This window comes from Alligator mississippiensis, chromosome 9 (assembly GCF_030867095.1).
Source record: "Alligator mississippiensis isolate rAllMis1 chromosome 9, rAllMis1, whole genome shotgun sequence".
Lineage (NCBI taxonomy): Eukaryota > Metazoa > Chordata > Crocodylia > Alligatoridae > Alligator > Alligator mississippiensis.
The window spans coordinates 55342095-55357130 of NC_081832.1; the positions used below are offsets into that span (position 1 = coordinate 55342095).

The following is a 15036-nucleotide window of genomic DNA, read 5'->3' on the forward strand; positions in this document are numbered from 1 at the left end:
CATCTCTAACCAACCATCCCACACCCCAGTTTGGCCTGATTTGCCCCCAGCCCTGAGCCAGGGGGCACTAGAGACTGTGCGCGCCGGGTCTGACCCCGGGTCGCTTACATCGCTCTGCACGCGGGCTGTGGCCAGCAGCCCAGGCAGGCCGGGTCGGAGAGGGCGGGCGCCGAGCTAGAATTAGGCACGGACACGTAACGGTTGATTTTAAGATTATTTTACTTACACCGAGATGGTCGTGGTGTAGGCTGAGAACTTGCTTGAGTTGGTTACAACAAAAAACACGAACACACGTGGAGGTTGCAAGGCTCCACGCAGACAGAACACGACAAACTCCGGATGTCCAGGACAAGCGCGCATTAAACTCGTCATTACGTCTTATAGTAGGCTCCGTTCGAAGACGGGAAGAGGTGGGCGGTGGATCAGGCCGCCAAACTCCTCTGAGCGACACACAGGGTTTCTATTACCCTGCTGCGCACACCCAGAGTCCCCACGAGATGGATGCGGAGTCCTCTTCGGCTTGGGCGGAAACTGCTCAAGCCTCTTATACGGCTAGCAGGGCAATCGCTAGCCGCCACGTGTGAATAATTTAGCACTAGCCAATTGCGGGGCACAAATTTGCATACGACGAGAGGGAAACCTTTGCACCGTGCACCTCCGTGTTGCAAAGGAAATGCACCCTGCAAAGATCGCTGCAAAGTGGCGGGAACACTTCCCTGCACGCGGGTTCTCTGCGCAGCAGAACTCCTCCGTGCAATGAAGCTGTATACCCACGGGGATAATTCTTAGTGCCAAAGCACACAAAAATCAGACATTTGGGTCATGACAGAGACAAGCTGCTGCTGCCTGGCAGAGCCTTGTGCCTGGCTGCCCTATGGCTGTTCCCCAGGGAGGGAAGGCTGGGAAAGTAGAAATAGCCCCACCACGCTGGGGGCAGGGACTCCTGTTGGGGGAGAGGGAACTGGGAGTATGGGGAACTGCACAGTATGGGTCTGGGATGGCCCTGCACACTGCCACCATGTGCAGCTAGGGTCTCAGACACGAGTGCTATGGGGCACCCTGCTGCCACCTGCAACTGGAGTAGAAGCATGGAAAGCTGAGCACTAGAGGGCCAGGCAGGGGTGGTCTTGCTAGACTGCAGGGACTCATATACTCTGAGTACCCCTCCTCCCCACACACCCACCAGCCTCCACCATACCCTCCCCCACAGCCCCCCCAACCACACCCCCCAGACCTCCTAACACCCACACCCTTCTCCCCACCCCACATAATATACAAGGATAAGACTGTATTTTGAGCTGTTATGCAATTGCCTCTATACACTATGCAAACACACAAATTGGGACAAAAATAATTTTTTGAAATAAAATTAAAGTTATAGTAGATGTTTTAGTTTTTAGTATATGATTTTTTTTTTCTTCTGGTTCAAAGATGGAACCCCTCACCTCCCCAAAAGGAATACTTCTAAGGCAAGAGGAGGGACTTCTGGTGGCAAATGTCAGGTGTTAGGTGCTGGGACTTTCCGTCCCCAGGATGGAGATTAAGGGGTGGGACACCTGTCAAGGGGCAGGACTGCCCTTGCAGCCCTCAACAAGTTTTGGGGAGCTGTTAAGCTACCCTTCAGCCTAAATAATGCCCACCCCTGCCCTAGCACCATACTGAGCAGTGTAGACATCAGCACACTCTCCACTATTTTTGTAAAAACGCAGAAAGAAAAGCATATCATGTTTTGAGACCCACACACTTGAATTCACCTAACGCTGAAAAATAACCATCTGCCAACCACTCCCATAAACACATCACTGAACCCCCACTATTTGACAAAAAGCCCTCTTTTTTTTTTTTTTTTTTTTTTGCAGAACAGGGTCCTAAGGATGAAGGTCAGAGGAAATGAGGAAGTTAAGTGATGTACATACCAGCTATTTATACTGCAGAGTTGGGTAAACAGCTTACTGTTCAAGTTCCTATCTCCTTCCTTATTTACAGAGAAACATTTGGCAGAGAGGAAGGCAAATGTATACATGTGAGTAACTTCTTTTCAACAGCTTTCAGGAATTATATTTCTGTCATGGACTTGCTAGAAAGTTTACCTCCCTCCCCCTCTAGCAGGTGACCTGATGTAAGAACAGATGGATGTAAGCATTGCTTTTTTATTCATTGGGGGCATAAGGCCAGTGTATTTTGCCACCTTATATACAAAGACCATGCAAGCACTGTAAAAAACACATCAGACCCATTTCAAATGCATTAGCAGAACAGACTAAGTTTCAGCAGTGTGGTCAGAGAGACAGGAACCCATAAATCAGTCTGTGGCTGCAATATGGGAACTTGTGGTTATGAGCACATTAAGGGCACTCTGAGATGAGATGGTAAGGAGCCAACTCATTACAATGACAAACAGCACCCGGCTGCAGGAACGCCTGTTCATGGAACCTGACACCTGCCTCCTGCAAAAAGCTCTAGTTATCAGCCTGGAGATGGAAGCAGGTATAATGATTGGCAGAGAAGGACAGCTGCTCAGACATACCAGTACAGAAAAAAGCCTATGCCACAGCTAGCCATTATAGATGCAACTGAGCCTCCTATCACTCTAGAACCCATTAATCTAGGGAATGTAAAGCAGTATGCACACCCATGATATACAGTTAACCATTTTGTTATGTGATGCCTATCAAAATTTAGTAGATGCACCACACCCACCTTCAAAAATGATTGATCAATACGCTGGAGCTCTTAGTAAACTTCAGCAGCTATTTAAATGCCACAGAAGTACCCCTAGCAAATGACATATGCATGAAAAACAGAAACTAGAAACAGGATGCGAGGGGGAAGAGGGGGAATATGTGAGCAGCAAAATAGAGGCAGAGGCCTCAAGACTGACTAATTAAAGGAAAGTGAAGTATTAAGTGGTTGAGTCTGACAGAAGTAGACTGTGAGTGGTTGAGGGCAAAGGATCCATGATGTGCTCTAGAGTAGGGCTTAGAGAGACAGGCTGGAGAAGAGGCAGTTTTCTGGCTAAATCATTCTGCAAACAAAAGGGGAGCAGTGAGAGACTTACAGAAATGGTCTGCCTGACTTTTTTACAGGACGAATTGTCAAGGAGAAAATAAAAAACAAACAAACAAACAAAAAATTAAAAGGCAAGAATTGTAAAAGTTTATGCTTGAGGAAGTTCCCTCGAGGAAAATAGAGTCCCTAATACAGGACCATCAGCTGAGGTTTCCAGTGCAGAGAGAAGATACAATCAAAGGGTGCATCCTGACAAGCACAAACATGCAGTTTGAGGCATCACCAGCTGCATGCAGTACATGGGCACCCATTCACCATTACTGCTATTTTGCTCTGTGATGTGGGGGAGAGGGGATTCACACTAGGAGATTAAAAAAAAAATTAGCCTCTGAAAAAAGCAGTGTGGCACATGTGGCATCAACATGCACCACCAAAAGGGGAGCCTTCCCAGCTACAGCCACGTTCTGCCTGCTGGCTAGGCTCCAAGTGGCTGGTTCAGCACTGCTACTGCCACCCTGGGAGGTCCCCAGGACCCTAGGTGCTGGCCCCAGTCTCCTCTACCACATCTGCGTTACTTTGCTGCACACCAGAGCTCAGGGATAAATAGCAGCAGCATAAATGTGCTGCTGCCATTTGTCCTGTGGGAGATGCACACCCTCTGCACATGCATGCTCATTGGGGTACACCCAAAAAGGCCAAGCACCAGACCCAAAAAACAACATCATGGCCGGGTACAGACATTTCCCTTTTACCAGCATAAGTGATTGGAACCTATAATAGAAGAGAAGTTTAGCACATACAAACTGGTTTAACAATGGCAGAACCCAGTCTAAGATTTGCACTCCCACCAAAGTGTGAATATATGTTCTGCTTACTACCAATCTAAATTATGCCACTTACAGAAAACTGTGCAGCTTAGATCCAGTCCACCTTGGGCTTTTTGAATGTCTGTACCTAGCCAACCTGGGAGGAAATCCATACCAAAATACAACAAAATGCCTTGTCTAGCACAGAAAAGTGTCAACAAAGTAAGCCTGGCAAATGTCCAAGACAGAGACAAGCTCAGGCCTAGAGGATAAAGTGTGTGTGCATGGGGGGAGGGGAGTGAAGGAATGCAGAGAAGAAGGGATATTCCACTGAGTGCTTTCTGGGGTAAAAATCAGAATGAGGCTTGGTGCTCCTATTATTTTAAGAGCAGAAAGGCTGCAGAGAAAGCAGACTGTAGGTGTTGCAGGAGGCAGATCAGGAGCCACATAACCCAGAAGGGGGTTAAGCTTGCACTTCATAAGCCCAGGGCCTGAGCTGGGCAGGCAATCTGGCCTGGGGAAACACAAAGAGAAAAGCTCCTGAGCAGAAGGGCTGTAGTCAAGCTCCTCAGTAGCATCCGAGCGGGGGTAAGCAAGATCAGTGGTTTAGGGATTGAGACTTTAGAGTTGGTGGAGGTCTCAACTGGCCCGGAAGCAGAGCCAGGGTCTGAGGGATATGGGTCAAGGCCAGGGAGCAGGTTCACAGCTGGACTTCCATAGACTTCATGGACATTCAGGCTGGAAGGGACCCCAAAGGATCATTGAGTCCAGCCCCCTGCCCCAGGGGCAGGAAGTCAGCAGGGATCATAGGATCCCAGCAAGATAAACATCCAAATGTGTCTTGAAGGCGTTCAAAGTGGGTGCTTGAACCATGTCCGGCAGCAGTCTATTCCAAACCTTGAGGGCTCAGACAGTAAAGAAGTTCTTCCTTATGTCCAGCCTGAATCGGTCACGGTGGAGTTTGTGACCGTTCGACCTTGTCATCCCCTGGGGTGCTCTGGTGAACAGACGTTCCCCCAGATCCTGGTGAACACCCCGATAAACTTTCCACCTATAAGTTTATCATGGATCACCTAATCATAATGTTTTACCTATGCTGACAGAACTACAATCAGCAAATGTCATGCAGGTGAAGCAGCACACTGAAGCATTTGGATGCTCATTGAACAGTTACACCAAATGGTACAAATACCGTTACCTGTGGGAACAGCGGTCCAAATCATCATGAAAGATCCTAAGAAAGAAAAACTGAAAGGGACCTCACAGACTCATCTAATCCAGCCCCCTGCTCATGGCAGGATCATCCCCAACTGAAACATCCTAGCCAAGTGTCTGTCCAGCCTGTTTTTGAAAGTTCCCAGGATTAGAGATTCCACAACTGCTCTAGGTAGCCTGCTCCAATGCCTTACCACCCTCACAATCATAAAGATTCTCCTGAATCCCTAACTTGAATTTCCTCTGCTGTAGTTTGAGGCCATTGCTCCTAGTCCTGTCCCTTGTGGCCACAAAGAAAAGTTAATCTCTGTCATCCCTGCAATTGCCCTTCAAATATTTGAAGACTTATCAAATCCCAACTCAGTCTTCTCTTCTCTGGGCTAAATAACCCTTGTTTATTTAGTGTTTCGTCCTAAGTCATGCTTCCTAGGTCCCTAATCACTTTTGTAGCTCGGTGTTGGATGCTTTCAACCTGTCCACATCTTACTTGAAGTATAGGGTCCAAAACTGGATGCACTTTCCAGATGAGGTCTCAGTGCTGAACAGTGGAAGAATTGCTTCCTTTGATCAGCAAGTGACACTCCTGTCAACATGACCCACTATACCATTAGATTTTACAAAATGCCCTGTTGCCTTATTCATCTTATAGTGCACTGTAACCCATGGTTCTGCTCTCCAGTACTGCAGTCTAGTCACTTATTCCCCAGTCTGTACTGCGCATGCAAGTATTCCATCCAAAGTGCAGGAGTTTGTCTTTGTTGAGTTTCACAGTCTGCCTTCTCAAAGCAGTAAGCCCCCTACTACAAGTTGTCAATAATTACAGTCCCCCATGAGAAGCAGATCTTGCAGATTGAAAGCTTCCCTCAATTGTTTAAAGAAGGCCTTATCTACCTCTTCCTCCTGGTTTGGTGGCCTATACCCAATACCCATGGTGACATCCCCACTTCTGATCTCCCATCTAACCTTTACCCAAAGGCTTTCAACAAGTCTACCCTCCCTCTTCATAATGCACCCCAGAACACACATATATCTCCTTCATATACAGAACAACACTTCCTCCCTTTCCCCCTGCTTGTCCTTCCCAAAGGTGAGGCTTTTCTACAAATCAAATATCATTATACTGGGAAGACTTGCCAGTTTTTGATCCACATATTTCAAAGAACTCCTCAGACTTCAAAGAGGAAAAAAGAAGCTCACAGGATTTTAGCAGCACATACAATTGCATTTAGTATTCCAGGGGTGGAAAAGGAAAAGGATATCTCCAGATGATGACAGACAATTACTTAGGGCCCCTTTACGCATGCAGGTAAAAGCACAATGGGGTTTAATTTATGATCCAGACAATCATGCCTCCTGCCATTCCATGTGTGCATTGAAGAAGGTGCAGCTGTGGGATCATGCATTAGATCTCACCGCTTCTTATTGACAATGCAGGGGGAGCTCAGGGTCATGATCCTGGGCTCCCCTGCACTGGCTCTCATGGCAGTTTGCTCCACAACTGATGGGGCTTACAGTGGGGCCAGTATTTCCCCCACTGCCTCTGACACATGACCCTCACAACTGAAAGGCTCACAGCAGCAGCAGAGTTCTCCCCACTATCCCGCTGTGAGTTCCACACCTGCCAAGGCTCGCAGAGGTGACAGCGATCTCTCTGCTGCCCCTGAGAACCGGGTCTGCTGTGGGACTGACAACAGGTGGTGGGGCTCCTAGCCACAAATGAGCACTTGGCCACATGTTCAATTAATAGCATGATAAGAACAAGCTCCAAATTATTACACATTTTTGTGAATAATGTTGTAGCTTATTGCTTCTTTTATCACACCATTAATTGGTTGGATGTGTTGCTGGGTCACAACTTAAGCAAGGATTAACTGGTTAATCACACTTTAAGGTCCCATCTACACCTTATACTTAGAGTATTAGTCATTATGGGGAAATATCAGGGAGATTCACAGGGTACTACATGCTGTGATGCAGTGAACCACTTGCGTGTAAAGAGCCAGGATGCATACATTCTTTTCTTGGATTGCCACTCTATCAAGTCTCATCCTAAATGCTTATATCCCAGCTATATAATAGAGACACTGGTTGTCCACTCCCCTGAATGTAAATGTGTGCATTACAACAGAACTGCAGAATTTTAAATATTATTTTTCCCACTTAGAAGGCTGTAGATAACATGATGGTCTGTATTTTTGAACTTCTGTTGTCTCTCTCATTTTCTTACAAGGAATACACACACACACACACACACACACACACACACACACACACACACACACACACACCATGCAATTTTAAATTTGATATTCTGAAAATCAGGGAACAAAGTTAAGAGATTTACGTATGTGTATAAGAGGATACACCTTGGGTTGCTATGGAAATCTTAACTTTGTTCACCGATTTTAAGAACATCAAACTTAAAATTGTATTATTTTTTTGAATGAAAATAAAGCCACTTTATTATTTTGTGTCATTTTCAAATATCATTGCAAACTACTGCAGCAAGTTAGAGGGTGCTCATTCAGAATGGGTTATATTAGGCTACTGGTAGATATTATATGGCCACTAAAAGTATGTCTTAATTTCTCTGGATCTTAAAAGTGTAAGGAAAACCTCTTTTAAAAAGGCTCTTGTTTCCATTTTGTGGAAAAAGCTGTAAATGGTATAAAGAAAAGAAATAAGACCCACTCTAAGATTATACTCACTTAAATTTAAAAACAAGACAGATGTGAACACATCACAGAACACTGACAATACATTTTAAAAAGTTAATCTGTAAATAAAATATCTATGTATTTTCTATTTAAATTTGATGCTCAGGCTACAATGAACTAATGCTCCAAATTAATTCTAGCCTTCCAGGTCCAACAGTATGGCTCAATTGCTATTTCTGGGTATTTTATCAGATAAAATTATTTGTTCCCAAGTGAATGTCAAGGTGAGGCATTCAAGCCTAAGCCTTTATGGATTTGCATTTCTCAGTAAACTCCAAGAGCATTTCTCATGAATATTTCTATATATCACCACAGATCACTCAGTAAACAAAACCACATTTAAGATTAAGGCGCTTGTTACAACTGTTAATTGTCATTAACTCCTTTTCTCTTAAAAATTATATTTTGCCAATTCACTGACACACACACACGCACGCACACACACACACACACTATTTAATGTCATCATTAAAATGTTCTATCAGAGGGAAATTACAGCTGAATCAAAAATGTGCCCCTATAGCAAATTCCCAACAAATAAGTCAAACCCATTAGACCTGCAGGCTGCTTTCCAGAGTAAATCTGCCCATTGGACTCATGATAAAAAGTAAGCCTAAAATAATGTTACAAACAGCTCCACTGAGCTTGCAGCAAAATTACTTTTTTTTAAATAGGTGCAGGGGGAAAACAACATTTCTGGTAACACGAAAATGGCTCATGGAGAACACCATAAAGCTTGATGCTGTTTCATGAAGTCCATCATACTTAAGAGGTGGGCAAAGGTGTGTGCACATGCATGCACACAGACAAAGTATAATAGAAATGGTAAAATCTAATTTCTTTAAAGAGGTGAAATATACCACACATAGGCTAGGAACAAATTATACCAGATTGTTGTAATTTGTATCAGAAACCAGTTCAAATCTGTAACACAACAGGAGTTCAGTGTACATAAACCCCTTTCAAAATGGCTAAAACAGTTTAAGATAAACCTGGATGGATGTAGCATCAGGCTTTACTGATTTAGGTTAAATCAGTTTATGGAACTTCTATCCCAGAATCCCTCCAGCTTCAAGTTAACTCACCAACTCCCAGCATCCCATGGATGCTTTGCAATGCCCCTATAGCCCCCCCCCCCCCCCTCGGTGGGTGGTGTAGCCTTGGCCAAAGCTGTCTGCTACAGCTGAGCAGGGAGGTGTGCTCTAGCACCCTCCAGCTTTTGACTTGGGCCACTACAGGCACGCGTCTACATTTCCAGAAGTAAAAGTGAATGTCTGTTCACTTGTTTATCAGTTTGATCTACACAGTTTAGACTAACCTGTGAAAATTGAATTGAGTCAGCCTCTGGCTTTTGACTGTTTGTACTTGTGCAGTTCTGAAACCTTTTTGACATAGAATAAAATGGAAAGTGTTACAAATCTTAACTAAAAGATAACTTGCTACTTCATTTTTAAAATGTATTTTTATATTTAATGCACAAGTTTAACTTTCCCTCAAATCTACATGGATGGGTACTATTTTGAAAACATTTTTAATGTGAAAAATTTAGTGCCGGATTGCAAGTTAAGACCCAGAGCAAAGTATTTCCATGAACTAAAAATAGCAGCTCTTACTGTGGCAGTTTTCAGTATTCCCTAAACATTATTCATTCATTATGCTCTAAGGGACAGAATTTTATGAGTATTCGGTTGCCTAAAGAAACAAGACCTGTCTGGAACCTGCTAATTGGTGTTAGATGCTACCCTCTTTTGAAATGGGTGTATGTTTAAGTGTAGAAATCCCACTTCTTTCAAGAAAGATTTAGGCGTATGGCTGAGGATACACGGCCCATTGCTAAATCAAGTCTCTATCCTATTCCCAGTGAAATAAGTCAAATTTCAAGGACTATTTTGTGACACCATAATGGAAAAAATGGCTGGAAACAGACATTGCCCTTGGGCATTTGTGGGTTGGCAAGGGTGGTACAATATTTGTGGCCATGACATAGGTGGTGTCAATTTTTGCCATTTTTATTTATTTATTTAGTGACAGACACCTGTTTACTTTATGATGGGCCGCCCATGCTCTCCTGTAGCTGCCCACACTTCGACCACCCTAAGCAGGCCCTCCCCAAGGTTTCAGGAGCCCAGTTCTGCATGCTGAGGGAATTCTCTTCAAGGGAATTCCTACACCATGCAGGATTCAGCCCCTGAAGCCCCCAGAGCTTGCCTGCATTTCCCCATTTACAGAGGTAGATCCAGGGATACCACAGGAATAGGACTCAGTGCAGAATCATGGGGCAGTGCAAGTTATTGCACATGTCCTGAAATGGTAAGGGGAGGCTGCAGGACTTGGCATATGGTGGTTTAGGACACAGCATAGAAGCATGGGGCAGCACAAGATTTGGAGAATCCCCCAGGCACACCTCTACAAACAGGGAAACCCAGGGTTCCCTATTTGCAGAGGTATGCCCTAAGCCTTGTCCCACTCATAGAAGCAGCAGGGACCCAAGCTTGAAGGACAGCAGGTGATGTCCATTTTGCCTAATGAAGCAGATCTGCTATGCTAGGACACATCCCAGCACAACTGACCCACTTCATTTGATGACATCTGTTCATACCCAATTAATCCAGAATTGTTGCAAATGTTTTGGAAGGTCATCATTTTCTATGTTTACTGAGCCAAGTAACTGCTTTCATAAAATAGGAACACAAAATTAGGATAGTGTTTAGAGGAGAGGCAGGCGGGAGGGGAAAGGGTAGAAAGATGGGAAACACAGAAGGCAAAAATAAAACCAACACAAAATTATCAATACTTTTGGATAGTTCCAAAAATGTGCCTGTGTTATGGCACAATTCTGATCAGCACCCAGAACAGATTCTCTGCTTCCAAGATAAGTCTATGAAGACAAAGTAATTTTCTATAAAAATTTGCTTCCTTTTCTCTGTTGAAACGATGGATGCTTTGAAATATTTTGAAGGAAAAAAAAGCCTAAATATTAACAATTGTTTTCACGTTAATCTCTTTACTATTGTGCACTCAGTCATGTCTTTCTAAAACATTTAGTTCTACCAAGCAACTGAAGTGGGCAGGGAGGTAGAATCTAGATTTTCAGGTTTGTGGAAAAACTAGATAAGTAGCCACTTGGCCTCCAGAACACACATACATATACACTCTGCACAGACACTTTTATGCATTTAAAAAATGAAGGCTTTTCCCACTGTTTTCAGACTTTGATTAAACAATAATAGCACTGCAATTGGCTCAGTAGGAAGCCAGTGCTGGCAAAGGCAATGCAAGTTTCCCTTTAAAACATGGCAGTCTACAGATACTAGCAATGAATATCGTCTGCCAGTTGATTCTTCTGACCAGCTGCTGCTTTCTAAAATGTCATTTTAACCACTTTATCTAAGAGAATACATTACATTATTTAATGCTTAGATGCAAAGAATCAGACTGGTCAGAAAAAACTCACCAAATTTACCCTGCATATTTTGCATTTCCAGCTATTTTCTGCAGGAATGAACAGTTGTATATTAGTATCTGCACAGACAGTACAAATAAACTTTTACAAATACAGGTGTCAGGTTATGCATACATGTTAGTTCATATACAAATATTCTAGGTGCAACTTTAAGGCTTTGGGAACATGGATCGCAAGACATTGTATGCTAACATACAGGGCATGGCCCTTACTGGTAAAACAGAGATGTCTCAAAGCCACAAAACTTTCACACACATTTTCAAGAAAATTAAAGAAGTCATAACTATCTATTGGTATGTTTCACTAGGGTACTGAATCACTTACACACAAATATTATACTGAAGCACATTTGTGCAGATCTGGCTCTTCTAGAAATGCATTAAAACTTAAAACAGTAATTACAAAGGTGAATATGAAGGCCACCTATGATCATATCATCTTTAATGTATGAACATGATCCACAAATGTTGATCTATGTGAGGAAGCAGTGTTGGATATTGACATGTTAGGACATATCTAGTATTTTGCTTTCAAAATCATTCCATTTCAAATAGATTCTAGCAAAATCAATGTGATCCATAACAGGAAACAAATTTGTGAATCACACCAATAGATATCATCATGTTTATTGGTCATATCTTGCAATTACCTTAATATTCAAAGTGTTACCTTAATACTCTAAATTAAGCAATTTCTTTTGATGAACAATAATAAAAAAAGTAATTTAATTCTTTTAATTGACCTTAGCAGCATTTTATTTGTATGATGTACAAATGAATGCAAGCAAGATTCTCTCTCATTTTTGAGGGTGAAAATATGAATTAAAGCTTGATAAGTCATGTTATATGTGGACAAGATTTGACCCCCCAGCTCCAGATTTGATGCTCTCCATAAATTGCCAGCCATTCAGTTATAACATTATCCCTACAAACTTATAAACTAGTGTATCAAATGCTCATCTTGTGGAGTTAGTCCAAAACTCATAATGAATATAGCTATTTACATGTGTGCATGCACATGTGCGTGCACACACAGACTTGGCATTTCTTTCTGCTTTATTGCCCCCTAGCATGACTGCTTGCTAATTAAAAGACAGCAGAATTTGGTTTTAGCCTTAGGGTTATCCATAGCTTTCCCTGCATATTTCTAGTTCCAGTAGAAAGGAACTATCTGCTAACTATTGTTGCCTGGGGAAGGTTATTATATGTAATGAAACAAACCCAGGGGAAAAAAAGATTAAATAAATCACTGCAAAATCTTCTCTCACTATTGTAATAATAATAAAACTCTGCTCTCTTTTTAGCATCTAGCACATACTTGTAGTGGAGTGCACCAGCTGAAACACGTTTAGCTCAGGACAGCATTGGTGGGGCATAGCTGAATTCGGAACAACGAGGTTTTCTGACTTACTAGAAAATTCTAGGATATTCATTTTTCTTTCATGGAGAATAGCCAGCAAAAGTTGATTTTTTTTTTTAAATAAATAGAGCTGTTCTATCAGTGAAACATCTACTATACCATATCATACACTGTTATACAATGGGCTTCTCATATTAACTGAGGTGGTATACGCAAATTTGAAAGCACCAACTAGATAGGTAAGTTTAACCATTTCTGTACATTTAAAAGTTCTGGTTTCATTAGTAGGTAACATCTGCAGAATTCCTGCAGATTTAAAAAAGTGAAAGCATATACTGAATTACTAAATCATTGTGGGGAGCCAGGGGAGAAGAATGACACAGGCTAATTTAAAACTATGAATAGCTACATTTTGAAACTATGCATTTCAGTACCAATACTTAGGAAGTTCTGTTTGGAGGGATTTGCACTTGCATCTGAACATTTAAAAAGCCTGACCCTGAATTGATTTGAGCTTTGTAAGTTAGTCTAACCTGGCTAGGCTCAGGTTTGAAACCTCTCAAACATCCCTTCTGGACTAAAGAAATGCAGAAAGATGCCTGCAGTGGGTAGAAACCAGGGGGCGCTACAGCAGTCCTCCAGTCCTTTCCACAGTGCTGAGCTGGGGGGGGGGGGGGGGCATGGCCAGGCCCCAGCAGGAGACTCTGATTAGGGAGGGGTTCCCCCCACTCCCCACACTGCTCCTGACCTGCACGGCAGGGCAGCATTTAGCACTCCATCCAGAAAACAAAAACCTCTCTCATTAGTTCTTCTTAAACAACTGTTTCCAAGGAAGGAAGAAATAGACATTACCAGCTTACTTGCCGATTAGCTCCAAAAAGCCCAAAGCAGAAACTGTCCCATCTGCTGTACACAGACACCTCTCAGTATTAGCTAGTATACCACATGCTGGCTACAGTCCCTGCTGTGGGAGAGGGGATGAGGAGAATCCCTGCTTGAGCAGTGAGGGGTGAGGCAGGGAGGGGGAAGCCAGACAGAGCTCTGTGCCTGCAGTATCTGCAGGAGCTCCAGGTAGGGAGCATAAGGGCAGAGCCAGCCTTGCTCCAGAACAGAGCCTAGTCCAGGGCTGCAAAGCATCTGGGATGCTGGGGGACTCTAGTTTAAGTTAAACCAGGAAGGGGTCTGAGATAGACATTACATAAACCAGTTTGAACCAAATCAGTTAAGTCTGATATTACATTCAACCAGGTTTATCTCAAACTATTTTCAAAATGGTTTGTGTGTACTGAACATTTGTTCTGTTACAGGTTTAAATCAGTTTCTGATCACTTAAACCAGTTTCTGTGTAGTGTCTCTCCCTAGCCATGATAACACTGCTACAGATCCAAATCAGTTTTCCCAGAGTACAAATAAGTGCCACCTGCTTGACTTCAAGTGTTAGTAAAAATCAGAATCTGTTGCCAAGTGGAACATGGAAATCTAAACTCCGGACCTTACATATAAGTAAACAAAAAGCTGGTTTTCAACAAAACGTAAAGATATTTATAAATGTCTACCTATATGTTCTGTCTACAATTGAAAATTAATTTAAAGTAATGTGAATGTACTGCTGTAGCTATTCCTCAATAACTCCATGTGCAGACATTCCTCTTTTGCTCTATCTTAATCTATTTATAAAATGAAATGAACCATTGTACTTTTAATCCAGGGTAAGCATGTCCACATATGGAGTGCAGGCAAAGCTCTATATTTTATCAGATTGAAATCCATCCTACAAGTGTTTTGGAGGACACCTATCCACCATCTGAATGGTAACTTAAGCAGTCAAGATGGAGTAAATGATGCAACAGTCTTTTGATGACATTCTGTACAAGTGTAGATTAATTCTCAATGATCTGTTATATTAAATTGTTATCTAAAGCAGTAAAAGTCTACATGAAATATACTCCAAACCAAGGAACCCTCAGAATTAAAATGTTGGTATACCACGCATTTAATAATTATGCATCAGTCTAAACGTAATAACTCATTTTGAAAAAGCATTGTACATGTTAGCTATTTTCTGCAGATCTAATCTCAACAAAGCCATACTGACAAAGCAACTAACTTAAATAATTTATAACTCACTAATGACAAGTGAGAAATCCAGTAGTATCAATGCAACAGCTACATAATTTACTTAACATGCAGAGAATTAAAACTTCATTATGAATCAATAATCCATCAGCCATGGTGTTATGAAGCGCATCTGGTATTGATATCCATATTTGCATTGCAGTTTCAAGTGGAAAAAACCTCGGGTCTTTCCAGTTAACTTTGAGAAATTATGACAGGATTTAGTAAAGAGGTGTCAAGCAAATGTTTTGTTTTAGTCTGAAATTCTGATTTTCCAGTGCATATGCACATGCACACACTCACAAATTCGAGTTAACATGATCAAGAGTTTCTCTGCTGGACACAGGGTCAT

At 42.4% G+C, this 15036-nt stretch overlaps 1 long non-coding RNA gene across 3 annotated transcripts in view; it reads right to left on the reverse strand.

The window, feature by feature from the left end:
• Positions 1-15036, reverse strand: part of LOC109280872 (uncharacterized) — a 696334-nt gene that overhangs the window by 665528 nt on the left and 15770 nt on the right. The window lies entirely within an intron of this gene.